The sequence below is a fragment of the Ursus americanus genome, chromosome 1, assembly GCF_024610735.1.
Source record: "Ursus americanus isolate L20-20 chromosome 1, mUrsAme1.1.p, whole genome shotgun sequence".
Lineage (NCBI taxonomy): Eukaryota > Metazoa > Chordata > Mammalia > Carnivora > Ursidae > Ursus > Ursus americanus.
The window spans coordinates 47817601-47832839 of NC_142127.1; the positions used below are offsets into that span (position 1 = coordinate 47817601).

The 15239-nt window shown below is 36.2% G+C and overlaps 1 protein-coding gene across 4 annotated transcripts in view; it reads left to right on the forward strand.

The window, feature by feature from the left end:
• Positions 1-2297: 2297 nt before the first annotated feature.
• The window catches only part of PPIG (peptidylprolyl isomerase G), a 48333-nt gene continuing 35391 nt past the window's right edge, over positions 2298-15239 (forward strand). The window contains exon 1 of one of the 4 annotated variants that reach the window (XM_045780198.2): positions 2298-2433. The gene's annotated coding sequence lies outside the window, so the exon portion shown is untranslated. Of the gene's footprint in view, positions 2434-2472; positions 2564-2619; positions 2849-15239 lie in introns of those variants that run through there. The other 3 variants (XM_045780199.2, XM_045780212.2, XM_045780202.2) reach the window with 3 other exon arrangements.

The following is a 15239-nucleotide window of genomic DNA, read 5'->3' on the forward strand; positions in this document are numbered from 1 at the left end:
TAGTCAGTGGAGGAATTTTCTCTATATGGAGATTCAGGAAACTATACTTCTTTTATAATCTCCCATGGCTTTAAAACTTTTTGGATCCAGCTTGGCCTGGATGTAATATACATAATTTTCATTTATTTTCCACTGATGAGAAGTATTCACATATCATACCTCACTTAGATGCAAGGGGACAACTAAAAAAAAATGTAGGCACATCAGACACTTCCCAGCAACACACCTCACTACGTAAGTGGGAGCACAAATTCTGGGGCTGTCACCACAGTGTTAATCAAAGACTTCTCTGGAATTTTATAATTGGAGCTGGCAGGGACTTAGATTATTAAAATGTGAGATAACCTCTTCAATCTAGAGAATGTAGCCAAAAAACAGGTAAGTCAAATCAGACAAGAGACAAGTTCCCTGATACTCAATCTATTCTTTCTTCTCTGTATTAGTTACCCATTGCTATTGTAATAAATCTTCCCAAGACTTAGTGACTTAAAACAACATTTATCATCCAACAGTCTCTGTGGGCCAGAAATTCAGAAGTAGTTTAGCTGAGTGGTTCTGGCTCACAGCTTCTTGTGTGATTGAAGTCAGATATCAACAAGGACTATAGTCATCTGAAGCCTTAAGGAGAGTTGGAGGATCGCTTCCAAATGGCTCACTCACATGGCTTTTGGCAGGAGGACTCAGTTCCTTTCTGATTTCTGCCAAGAAGCCTTTCTTGTCACATGGGCTTCTCCATAGTCTGCTTAAGCATCTTCTTGACATAGCAGTTGATTTCCCCTTGAGTGAGTGATCTAAGAGACACAGCAAGGAGGAAATCAAAATGCCTTTTATGACCTACTCTCCAAAATCACACTGTCACTCTGCCTTTTACTATTCATTAAAAGAAAGTCACATTAGAGAATTTATAGATATTTGAAAGCCACCACATTGTGCAACAGTTTTGTTTTACGAAGCAATACATTCCCAATTTTACCTAAGCTAGCTCAAGCTGGGTTTATCTGCAAATGAGAGCATGCACCAATACTAGAATCACAAAGTATACACAATAAGCATATTGTACAACCACTTCAGAAAACTCTTCAGCAGTATCTACCGAAACTGATCCTACCCATATCCTAAAATCTAGAAATTCCATTTCTTGGTATATTTCCAACATATAAGTGAAATATATGTTCTCTAATATACCAGATACAAGAATGTTCACAGAAGCTTTATTCAATACCAGCTAAAACTAAAAAACAAAACAAATATCCGTCTAAAGTAGAACAGATAAATAAATTGTGCAATACCCATAATTTTGTGTCAACTTGACTGGGCCAAAGGCTACCTAAACATTTATTTATGGGTATGTCTGTTAGGATGTTTCTGGGTGAGATTAGCATTTGAATTGGTGTGCTGCTGCTCTCCAGCAATACAGGCAATGCCTTTAGAGGGAATGGGGATATGAAGAGGGATTGTCCTCTCAGTTTTACAGCTATTAAAATTGATCAAGATCCTTACATATACCACATGCCCAACTGTTGTTAATAATTAATTTACCTACCCTAAATGAGTGAAAAAAGTATATCACCATAATTTACCATTCCTTCATACAATAACAAAATCTAAGTCCCTTTAGCTAGTTCCTTCAAAACTCATTCACCCCACATCCCCACAAGGATTGTCGCCAGCCCGCCTCCCTCCAAATACCAGAGGTATTTATTTTTAACCCAATCTAGGGACCCTTGTCTCTTAAAATAATTAAATCACAATATATGTCCTATTTTACCTAGAGAGCTCTGGATTTTTGGAGTCAAAGATCTGCTTTGGTATTTAGGAAGAGTGTATTGGGCGGGGGGAGGCACTTATCCTCCCTGAGCCTCGATTTCCTTATCTGTAAAACAAGCATTAATAACCTATATCATGGTGTTGCTGTGAGAATTTTAAAGAGAGAGAGCGTCAATGCCCTATGTAATTTCCTCTTTTCCTCAATTAGCACTTTGTTCGTTTCTGTCTTTTAAAACTTGTGTCACAGCGTTAACTGGAAGCTGAACTGGAAGCTCCTTAAAGGTAGGGCTTCCTTCCCAATACTCTGGCAGAGGATGAATAAATGTTTACTGAATGAAGCACTTCATTTCACGAAAAATATAGCATTTTGACGGCTACAAACGTTCCCAATCAACTCACAGCAAAAGCATTTACCACCTATGAACTAGGTATTTAACAGGTACCAAAATCCTAGGACTCCAGGGAGGGCCTAGGCGACGCAAGCAAGAGAACACCAGGGGACGCGACCAACGGGTGACGTACTTCCTGAGCGACGCTTTCCCTCCACGCCGGGACTGGGTTGTGGGGGAGGGAGGCGGTTAGTGGGCTTTAGCGCCTTTTCTGGCGGCGGTAGATTTGAAGCGCTTTAAAGGACCGGACCCCGGGAAGTGAAGACTACAGGAGTAGGTAGGTGGCGCGAAGCCCGTGTTGTTTCGGTGGCGTCCTTTGCAGCAGTCCCGGGGTACGAGAGCGGGAAGAGCCCGAGGGGCGGAGCCGACGCGTTAGGCCCGGCGGAGTCAACCGTCTTCGCCTCGAGGTATCTGGGCTGCCTGGTTCCTGAACGAACCCCCCCCCTTCCCAAGGACCGTGGCTCCGGCTTTGCAGCTGTTGCAGCTGGAGAGGGCGTCCAGCCGTGCCTCCCAGGCCTGGGAAGCGGTCCTCCCCTTGCCAGCCCCCGCCCTCTCACTTGGGCGCACACCTCCCTCCCTGACGCATTTTGCCGCACAAGCTGTAATATGGCGGCAGCGGCGGCGGCCTGAACTCTAGGGAACAAGGGTGATTTTTGATGCTTCAAAATCGTAAGGCTAATCGCTAATGCGGGGTAGGTGGGAGAATTGGTGGGGAAGGAGTAACCTGATGTCCTGTCAGGTTAGGGTTGGAGATTTGCGGGCGAGGAGCCTGGATCACAGGGTTTAAGATTAGACTGAAAACAGGCTTTCCTCCTACTCCGACCTTTTCCTCGCACAGACAGCGGCTATCGTACATACTTAAGTGATACAGGCCTTTTGACTAAAACTGAAATCCAGGCTCTTCCCTTTTCATCCCAGGGCTGTCTCGAAGTTCACCCACGTTTCCGAGGAGCTGTGAGCAGCGCAGGCCTTTTAGGAGAAGATAATTACTCTTTAGGAGGAAGGCCATGGCTTCAGAGCTCCATATGCCTTGGGGGAAGTGTGCGAATTTGGCTCATCTTTAGTCTTTTAAGGAGCTAAGTCGAGGTCTGCGGGAATGGAGACCTCCCAGTCATTTTGGAAATGTTATAGAAGCACCATTTTGTACGTTGATTTAATTTGTTTCTACAGCAGTACTTTCTGTTCAGGACCAAGCTTTTGCAGTAGTGATGACAAATACGACCAAGAAACAATGAAATGTTCTGGACTTTTGGGGGTCCGTTAACTTTTAGTAGCTAAAACCAGATGGAGGGGAAAATATGTGTGCGTGTGTCGGTATATATAATAATTTAAAAAAAGTAATTTGCCGGTTCGTAAAAATGATGGGTGAGGAGGTGTATGAACATTTTCGAAATAGTGCCGTAAAATCCAGAAAAGCCACGGAATCTAGAATGGCTGCTTCTCTCATATTTTTTAGGTATCCGAAAATTTACCCGTTTCCCCCCTTTTTTATTTTAACCATTTTAGATAGGATTATTTCTATAATAAATTACTTCTCTCTTAATTGAGTTCGTTTTACGTCGTTTAAGGTTTTATTATTCAGAATTATAGGTGCCCTAAAATGCCAAAGGGTCTTGTAGGATTCTGTGCTTTGTGTGTGTGTGTGTGTGTGTGTGTGTGTTTGCTTTTTAAGGTTTTTTTTTTTGTCTTTGCAGCCTGTAGTCAGGGTTGCCTTCCCCTGCTGTCAGCAGTGTACAAGTATGCAAGCTTCCTACTTTAGAAAATTGGTTTTGTTTCTAGTTCAACCATCTTTCTGAACCTCAGTTCCTTCATCTATAAAATATTTTTATTTTGGTCTGTAACCAGCTGTGGGCTTCAAAAATAAATAATCAGGTTTGTTAAAATTCTGTGTAAAATTGGCTTTCTCTAAAAGTCAGCGGTTCTCCTATGAGTGAAGTAAAGAGCATACATTACATTTATTGTGACTTATTAAAGGCCTTTCATTTTTGGTGCTTATTATTGTGGCCTTGCAGTTATCAGTGGCCTCTGAGTAAAGCTTTTGTCCTTTTGATATTTTGCATATTTTAAATTAGGTTTTTTATCAGGCAACATCCATTCTGCATGCAAAAGAAACTTGGTAGCCATTCATAATAGTATGAACTAGTCATCAATAGTGTGAATCATTAGCAATTAATTGTTCCAGTGTTGCGCTTTTAAGAAATAGATGTTGATGTTTTCCCTTATTTATTTATTTTATACTAATAGGGTATTTCAATAGAATTATAATGTATTAGTTTTAGTATTCCAATATACTAAGATGTCTAACTTGTCACATGTATTAGGAGTCCATAAATAATGAATTCAAGTGATTTGAAGAGTTTGTTGCAGGTTTCTGCTGCATTGTGTTACTTCACTTTTTTTTTGGCTTTAATATTAGCACCGAGCTTTTATTTTTTTTTATTTAAGAGTCGGTGGTTTTACCCTGGTTTAATGCATATACTGTTTCTATAAGAACTCTGTATTTTTATTTCTGTGGGGCAAATCTTGCATCTTGAAATTTATTACAGGCAGTATTGTGTAAATACTCAGAGATACTTCCGTAACTGGGGACTTTGTACTTTCAGTACCAGACAGGCAATCTTTTGCACTTTTAAGAGGTACCTTAAAGGAATCACCAACCTCTTCTTGAAAGCGGTTGTACCAGTAAATATAGGTATCAGTTTTTTTAATATTAAAATGGTTGTTTTTAAAACATGAATGATGATTCCTTGTCATTGATTTTTTTTTTAAAGTGAATGAAGCCTTTTTATATATTAAGGTCCTCTTATTTATGTATAATCTTTAGCTTAAGGTTTATTCATAACTACATCATTGCGTTATGGTCATAAGGTAGAGAGTAAAATTAAATAAGCCGTTATCTGGAATATTTGTGAATAAGCTATTTTCTACAGTGAAGCTGTTAAAGTACTTAACCAGAAAACTCTTGTTTTTTTTTTTTTCTACTTATGACCTTGCTCCAGTCACTTCAGTTCTTTAGTCCTCTTGTCAAATCTACAAAATCAGAAGATTGGACCAAATTAAGGTTCTTCCAAACTTCAGAAGTCTGTAATTTATATAGGAACAACTACATTGGCTAACATGTTGCTATTGTATGGTGTAGGTATGTCTCTGGAGACAGTAGTGTACATTTATCGTTGTAAAAACTTGAATAATTGCAGGTACGATATTAAGAGTGTTAGCAGGGTTTCCCAGTTAGTATATGCTTTTTTAATTCGGTACTAACAAAGCATAGTTTTATGCTCTCATATTGTATCTTTAGAAAGTATGTAATATCCTAGTTAACACCTAACTTGGCAACATTACAGCTTTTCTCTTTTTATGTTTTCTAAAGGATTTAAGAATTTAGGAAGTGCCTATAGACTGTTATTCATGTTTCTACCATGACAGTGGTTTGTGACAATCAGAGACACTAAGCGAGGGGGGCACCATATAGAAGAGCATAGTTGCCTTTTCTGATACCTCAGGATGTTAACTTTTGTGCTTAATTAATTAGCAATATATTCATAAATGCATTAAAATGTTTTTGAAACAGTCTTTTTTCATTTCTCATTTGATCTCTGAACTATATTGGGGGTAGGATGAAGAGGCTGTTATGAATGTCACATTGCCTTCTTTGAAAGTAATCTTCAAGATCTATGGTTTTAATTAGTTTAATGTAATATGCTTGCACTTAGAGGTGGAAATCTTGTGTAAAAATTGTTACCTGTTTTATTAAACTTAAGCAGATGAGCTTTCCTTATTTATTTATTTATTTATTTATTTATTTATTTATTTATTTATTTATTTATTTTTAAAGATTTGTATTTATTTGAGAGAGAGTGAGAGAGAGCGTGCACAGAAGCAAGGGGAAGGGCAGAGGGAGAGGGAGAAGCAGACTCCCTGATGAGCAGGGAGCTGATGTGGGGCTGATCCCAGAACTCTGGGATCATGACCTGAGCCAAAGGCAGACGTTTAACCATCTGGGCCACCCAGGTGCCCCTCCATCTTTATTTCTTAGTCCTGAACTGAAGGTGCTCCCTCTTGTAATGAATTCTGTTTATTAAGAAAGGAAAGAAACATTTTATTAGTAAAATGCAACTCAATTAGTTAGATCTAGGGAATAGGTTCTGTTTCAATTATGGAATAGACTCAGAGGATGGTTACTGACTGGTAGGCTCTGGGAGAATTTACTGACTACAGATACAAATTAGCAATATTCCATGGGAGAAGCAGTACATATAGAAGGAAGGTACTGAAGTTTAGGCAGAGTCTAGTTCTGCTCATGCCTTGATTTACTAGTATTATTTCCATTTGATAGTGTAGTCCTGGGCCAGGCACTGTGTGTGGTGTTGAAGATACAGCGGTTCTGAATTTGAGGAATTTACGGACAAGTTTATGATGATGAAAATGAGATTCAACAAAGGAGGATCATTTAAGCTTTAGAGAGTTAAGGTGAAGTTCCCAGAGGGTATACTATGGCTATTTGAATCTTTAAGGACACAGAGGAAATAGCCAAGGGAATCAGAAAGGGCAAAGACCTGCTAATCTTAATAGTTTAAAAGATTTACTGTCTACTTTTTGAAGACTGAGTACTTCTAAATCTTTGAATGTCATAAATCACTGCATTATTTATTGCCTAATTGCAAATACCATTTCCTTTACCATATGTTTTAGTGATTAGTTGCCTATGTCCTTGTCCTGCCCCTTTCCCATCCTTCATGTTACTTTAAGATGAATATCGAATTTATTTCAGGTATGAAACTACAAGATTAAACTTTTTACATATGAATTTGTTACCTCTTACATTTTTATGAAATATATTTGTTACAGAAGTTTACACATCCTAGCATTTACTGTTTTAAAATATTATTTACATATTGACATACAAAACTATGGTGTTGGTAAACATTGAAAACAACTGTATTTCTTTCTGCTTAGAAAAAAGAATATACATGAACATTTTAAAAGTTAAAGCTTAAGTATCAGGATTTTAGGCATTTTTATATGATCTAACTTTTTCAGTGAGTCTGTTAGCTTTATTATGTAAAAGTATTTTCATTATGAAAAAAGTAGGTGAGGTTAAGTATCAAATTTCTGAAGGAGTCAGGCAGGTGAAATGAGTTCATGAGGTCAAGTAGGTAGTAAATAGTAACCGCTAATAGGCTGTAGTTGGAGGCAGACCATGTTGATTGCTGTACAGAAATGGAGCACATTATTTTTGCTTGTTTTTCAAGAAAAATTAATATCTGGATTTTATGGAAATAGCTGCAACTCACTTAGGTTAAACAGATTTTCAACAAAGCAGTCTACTATTCTGCAAGCTTTCATTATATACTATTAGGAAGCTCATGTATTATTTTATTGACAATTGCATAGAGTTGATTTTTCCCTGAATTGTATCTTTGGTATATCTCAGTATTATTTTCTGTTTACTTTTTCTTGAAAAACGTGAAAAATTGATCAGATGTTTCTCTCGTGTTTGATTTTAGGTAATATTGAGTAATACCAGGAAATCATAATTATAGAGGAAATACTATGTGCTATATTCCTGATTAGGCAAAATCTGATTTCAGTAATATTAGAGACATAGTGTTAAGCCATCTTTTTTTGTCATCATTGTTTTTCATTAGCTATAACATGAACATTTACGTACTTGAGATTTCTGTAGTGCTTTTAATAATTGCTGTCATCTTTCTTGAATTTAAGGCATTTTTTATTTACTTCAGGAAAACTAATTTTAATCTATTCCTATGAAAAGTATCCTTATATGGTATAACCTGAATGTAATCATTTATAAGCATGTATGTTATAATCTTAGAGGATTATATATACATTTTTAATTATGAGTTTTTTCTTTATAATCCAATTATATTTATTAAAAGAATAAAGTACAGTAAGGCAAAAACTGTCTTGGTCTTACAACCAACACAATAATGACTTTTCTTTTTTTTTTCTTTTTATAAATCTTTAAATTTGAGGTTTAGAAGTAGTTGATTATAATGCTTATGCATATACTGTTTTGTATCTTTTTTTAAACAATTTATAAGCATTTTCCAAGTTACTCATGTTTATAGCATTACTTTAACAACTATTTTGTTCAACTGGAGACCATGATTTAACCATTTTTTGTAATATTGACTACATTGCTTCTGATTGTATATTCCTAAAAAGAGCACTAAGATAGCTAACTTTATACGTGAAGGCTGTCTAAAAGGGTAGTTTCTTACAAGAGATTCCTAGTATGTGAATTTTACTGGTTTAAGGTGAAAACCAGTTTAAGGTGTAAACACTTAATTAAGAGTTTCACGTATTATTTCCAGAGGAGCTGCATACTGTTTTGGGAATTAGTCTTTTAAAAGATCTTTACTATTTTGATAAGCAAAACATTATCTCATTTTATTAGTGTTTTTTTTTTAAATTTTTTTAAAGATTTTATTTATTTATTTGTCAGAGAGAGAGAGCAGACAAGCAGGGGGAGTGGCAAGCAGAGGGAGAAGCAGACTCCCCGCAGAGCAAGGAGCCCCATGGAGGACTTGATCCTAGTCCCTGGGATCATGACGTGAGCTGAAGGCAGATGCTTAACCAACTGAGCCACCCAAGCATCCCTTAGTGTTTCTTTAAAAATATTCGTGATTATAAACTTAGTATCTGTTGAAGAAAATTTGGAAAACAAAAACATAAAAATTATCCTTAAATTCATGGCCTAAATAGAATCAGTGTTAATATTTTGGTGTAAATCTTTGGGGGTGGCTTCTTTTTTATTCATTTGGGGGGATATAATTGATATTATATTTCAGGTACAACATGATGATTTGATATTTGTAAATATTGCAAAATGGTCATGTTAAATCTAATCATCACCTCACATAGTTTCAAATATTTTCTTGTGATGAGAGCTTTTAAGATCTTCTCTCTTAGCAACGTTCAAATATACAGTCTAGTGCTATTAACTATAGTCAGCATGCTGTACATCACATCCCCAGGACCTAAAATGAATTTAGGTTTTTTGTTTAGTTTTTGGTTTTTTTGAGATTGTACATACAAGTAAGATCATATGGTATTTGTCTTTCTCTAACTTATTTCACTTAGTATAATGTCCTCAAGGTCCATACGTGTCATAAATGATAGGATTTCCTTTTTTTTTTTTTTTTTGTTAAGATTTTATTTCTTTATTTTAGAGAGGAGGGTGGAGAGGGAGAGGGAAAGAATCTCAAGAGAGTGGAGCCCGACCTGGGGCTCCATCTCAAGACTCTGAGACCATCACCATAGCTGAAACCAAAAGTCAGACACCCAGCTGACTGAGCCACCCAGGCACTGCAGGATTTCCTTCTTTTTGTGGCTGAATGATATTCTTATGTGAGTGTGCACACATATCACATTTTCTTTATTCATTCATCCATCAGTGGACACTTAGGTTGCTTCCATGTCTTGGCTATTGTAAATAATGCTGCATAATTTATAATTAGTCTCAGTATTTTGGTGCAAATCCTATCTTTCACTTACATTGAAATGTAACTGACATATTACACAGTATAAGTTTAAAGTGTACAGCATATGATTTAACGTGTTTTGGAAAATGATTACGAAAATAAGTTTTGTTAACATCCATCGTCTGATATAGGTGCAAGGAAGAAAATGTTTTTTTCTTTTGATGAAAATTTTAAGGATTTATTCTCTTAGCAGCTTTCTGATATACCATACAGCAGTTAACTATAGCCATCACATTGTTCATTACATCCCCAGTACATACTTACAGCTGGAGGTTTGTATCTTTTGATCATCTTTATTCAATTCCTCTACCTTCTCTCCCCAGCTCTGGTACCTAAAAATCTGATTTCTTTTTCTGTGAGTTTGGGCAGGGTGTGTGTGTATACATATGTATTTTTTATTTACCTTTTTTTCCTGGATTCTACATATACGTGAGATGATACAGTATTTGTCTTTCTCTGTCTGACTTCACTTAGCTTAGCGCCCTCCAGGTCCATCCATGTTGTTGCAAATTGCAAGATTTCCTTGTTTTTTTATGACCGAATAGTATCCTATCCTATATGTAAATATACCACATTTTCTTAATCCATTCATCTGTTGATGGACACTTAGGTTGTCTCCATGTCTTGGCTGTTGTAAATAATGCTGCACTGAACATGGTGGTACAGATAAGTCTTCAGCATAATGGTTTCATCTCCTCTTTTTAACATGTATCTCTTATGTGTAAAGTTGGGAATTTTTACCAGCTTTTTTCACTTAGTATCTCATCCGTGAGTAGTCTTTGATAATTTTTCTTTTGCATTTTATTTTTTGTAGTAACTTTTAATAATATGTTTATGTGGTATAAAACTGAAAAGATGTAGAAGGTTGGTTATACAGTAAAAAATAAACAAACAAAAAAAACCCACCTTCTTACCCATCCTCCCCAGCCACACATTCTCCCACCTGCTGCCTCTGTATTAGACAAGCAAACATATATATGTATTTTTTTTACTTCTTTGAAAAATATACAAAGAATGCATGCCATACACATATCTGTACCTTGCTTTTTAGTTTTTTTAAACTAAACAAAATTTAAACTTCAAGCAGTACATAAACTGCTTTCTCATTCCTTTTTATAGCCTTGTACATTGTGTGGATGTAATATGATTTATGTAATCTGTCCTTTATGGACATTTATATTTACAGTCTTTTAACCACAGAAACAATGGTACCTTGAATAACCTTGTACATACCTTATTTTGCAAATGTGTGGGATATGTATACAATTTCTAATGTGGGTTACTGAGTCAAAGGGTATTTAATGGGGGGGCGCCTGGGTGGCTCAGTCGTTAAGCATCTGCCTTCGGCCCAGGGCGTGATCCCGGAGTCCTGGGATTGAGCCCCACATCGGGCTTCTCTGCTGGGAGCCTGCTGCTTTCTCTCCCACTCCCCCTGCTTGTGTTCCCTCTCTTGCTGGCTGTGTCTCTCTCTGTCAAATAAATAAATAAATTTTTTTTAAATAAAAAGGATATTTAATGCACTTATAATAGTGTATGTTGTCAAATTGGCAAAGGATTGTATCAATTTACCCCTTTACTGTTGGCAACAACGTATGAGGTCAGTATTTATTTTTGTTAGGTGAAAAATGTTATCTCTGATTTCAACATGTAAGAATATGATTTCCAGTGACTAAATGAATATCATCCATTTCATGAGACAATCATTTATTTAACCAATTTCTGTTACTGCTCAACTGGTTTGTTCTTTATTTACTATTATAAAAAGCACTTCAGTGACTGAATTTTTTTAAGGTAAAGGGTAGATTTGAGGGTTTTTTTTTTAAGTTTATGTTTTTAGTAATCCAGCATGGGGCTCAAACTCATGACTCCGAGATCACATGCTCTTCTAACTGAACCAGCCAGGTGCCCCAAATTTTTTATACTTAAAATCATTCTAACCGTATGTTTTTCGTTTAACATTTTTTACATATTTTTAAAAACTGCATTTTCATAAACAGTGTAATAGATCATCATATTAATATTTCTTAATTTACTTAATTGTTACATTGGGCATATAGGTTGTTTCTAATTACTGTGAAACCAAAATCAAAGAATATTTCACTTAAAATGATTGGCTTCAGAGAGATTCCAAGATACTGAATTACTAAAGTGTTAAAAGTTAGAATGAATATGAATTTTTCAGAGTTGTTGGTTTGTAATACCAAGTTGCTTACCAAAACTGTTAAGGTTTATATTTTTAATTTCACTTTTTATAAATTGTTAATGTTCCCTTGGGTGATTTTGTGGCTTTTAATTGTTTGGTGCACAGTCCCTATAGTATTGGTTCTCAAAGGTGGGGGCAGAATGACATTGAGAGGTTTTCTGGTTGTCATATGTGCTGATATTTAAATAGGGCCACAGGTATTAATGTTCTGCAGTGAGTTAGGATGTTCCTAGTCAGTGAAGAGTCTTTCTGGCACCCCATTCCTAAGTACTGTTCTACAGTAAAAAATGAACACATCACGTTTGTTGAAAATATTTTCCCATTTTTTACTTACTTTTTTTTTTTTTAAGATTTATTCACTTGAGAGAAAATGTGTGCATGTGCGAGTGCGCGTGGGGGGAGGGGCAGAGGGAGAGGAAGAAAGAGAATCTCAAGCAGACTCCTTGCTGAGCACAGAGTCCCATGGGGCTTGATGTCATGACACTGAGATCATGATCTGAACCAAAACCAGGAGTCGGAGGCTTAACCAACTGAGCCACCCAGGTGCCCCTGTTTTCTACTTTCTAATTTACTTCTGACAAATAGGAATAATAAATTTCTTCATGAAGACAAATGTGTTTATTTCCTTTATTTATTTATTCATTCATTCATTCATGAACCTGAAAAATTATTTAATATCCAGTTTGGATAAATATTCACATGTACTTTTCCTAGTTTCCATTGGGGGAGGAGTACACAGTTTTGTGGAAAAGAAAAATAACTTCCTAAGATCTTCTAGATTTAAATTTTAAACAGCAGTAATAGTCATGAAAGTGAGACACTTAAAAAATACATGAAAACTTGAGTGCTCTTTTGAATAGTTTCTTTTACAGGTCTGTAGAAAACTTGGGAAATGAGAAACTAAAAAAAAATCGCTTATGACCCTTTGATTTAGAGATAGGCTCTGAGTATTGTCATGTATTTCCTACTATTTTATTTCAATATACAGATCTATCTTTAAATTTTATTAGTTTTAAATTGGGAAACTAATGCATGAATATTTTCTCAGTGCAAAAATTCAAACCTTATATTTAAAGCTAAAGACTCCAACTGACTGCTATCCCTACTCCCAAGTGCCTCTGCTGAGTGCTGTCAGTTTTGCTATGTAACTCTTTGTAGAAGTAGAGTATGATTTTAGAGTGTAAACACAATACTTAGGTGCAAATTGCTTTTTTTTTTCTTTTCAACTAAGTAATAGGCTTTTGGATAGAGTTATGTAGACTTTTTAAACTGGTATATAATATTAAATAGCATGTATATACCAGAATTTATTCAGCTGTTCTCTCATTGTGGGATATTTTGGATGTTTCCTTTTTGTTGTTGTTACAGTGTTACAAAACTGTGTTCTCACACATGCCTACCCTTTTGTGTGTATTCATGTATTTATCAAATACCAGTTTCTTACCATAGCCAAGCACTGTTTGAGGCACTAGGAATTAAGAGGGGAGCAAAACTGGAAAGGTTTATCACATCATGGAGCTTATATTCAATAAGAAGAATAGATACAAAAACTCGAATTTATAATAAATTATCAATAAGTGCAGGGAAGAAAAATAAAGCAGGTAAGGGGATATAAAGTTTTGGAGGACAGGGGCTGCTCCTTTGAATGTAACTGGTCAGGGATGGTTTCTTTGTGGAGAGGATACTTCAGCAGTGACTTAAATTAAGTGAGGGAACGAACCAAGTGAAGATCTGGGGTAAGAGCATCCCACACGAAGGAGACAACAATGTGGAAGACCTGATGAAGGGCTAGGTTTTGGGATGTTTGGTTTTTGTTTTTAAGATTTTATTTATTTATTGGACAGAGAGAGAGCACAAGCAGGGAGGAGGGACAGAGGGAGAGGGAGAAGCAGGCTCCCCACTGAACTGGGAGCCGGACGTGGGGCTTGACAGGACCCTGGGATCATGACCTGAGCCGAAGGCAAATGCTTAACCAACTGAGCCACCCAGGCGGCCTGGAATGCTTGAAGAACAGCTGGAACATGTGTGTCTAAAGCAAATTTGAGAAGAATGTTAGATGAAGTTGTAGAGGTCAGTAGGGGCTAAAATATTTAAAGCTGTGCTATCCAGTACGGTAGCTGTGAGCCACATGTAGTTATTGTTGAGCACTTGAAATATGGCTATTTTGAGTTGATAAACACTGGATTTCTAAGACTTAGTACCCAAAAAAGAATGGGAAATATCTCATTATCACATTTTTATGTTGATTATTTGTTGAAGTAATATTTTGGACATACTGAGTTGAATAAAATATATTACTTAAATTAACCTGTTTCTTTTTTTTTAAATGTGGCTACTAAAAATTTAAAAACTATAAATATGGCTCATATTTCTGTTGGACAGCGCTGGTTTAGGTTCTTAAAATCCGTGGAAAGACATTCTGATTAAATGTGATATACGTTAGAAAATATTAGGCAGAGGAATGAAGTGGTAAATTGTACTTGTAAAGGGTCACTCCACTCAGGTTATTCTATGGAGAATAGATAATAGAGGACTAAGTAAAAGTAGAGAAACCAATTAGGAAGCTATTGCAGTATTCCAGATAAGAAATGATAATAATGGTAAAGATGGTGAGAACTTTTTTTAAGCTAGAATTAAGTCAGTGCCAAACTGACTTATTAATGGTTTGGATAATGGCTATGAAGGAGAATGCTACCAAAGATGAATCCAAGTTTTCAGCCTTGACAAATTTGGACAGTGATAATATTTACTAAGTTTTGAGAGAAGTGGGGGTAGAGAAGTAAAGTTTTGTTTCAGATTTATTATTTTTAGTAAAGTAAACTTTTTATTGAAGTACAGTAGAGTGTACCGAAACCTACATAAAATCTAAGTGTAGCCCAGTTTTCCCCAAGTGAATTCACCCAGGTAAGCAGCTCTCAGATTTAAAAAACGAAACAAAACAAAACACTATCCTGGTAGCTCCCACTTGTGCTCATAACTCCATGAATTTGTAGTGGTATTCATTGCAATTTCAAAGTACCAGAGCTATAGGCTTTTTACATTGTGCCCTAGAATTGAGAAACTCAGACAGTTATCAAAGATTGTGTCTAAAAGGTTGTGGGTAATTAGAGATTTTTCTGACCAATCATAAATTATGCCTGGTTTTGTTTTAAGATTTTATTTATTTATTTGAGAGATATCAAGGTGGGGGTGGTGTAGAGGGAGAAGCAGACTCCCCGCTGAGCAGAAGCCCAGGACCCTAGGGATCATGACCTGAGCCAAAGGCAGATGCTTAACTGACTGAGCCACCCAGGCACCCAACATATGCCTGGTTTTCAAATTGGGAGTTTGTTTTCAAGAACACAGTACTGTATGTAGGAAATAAACTGTAAT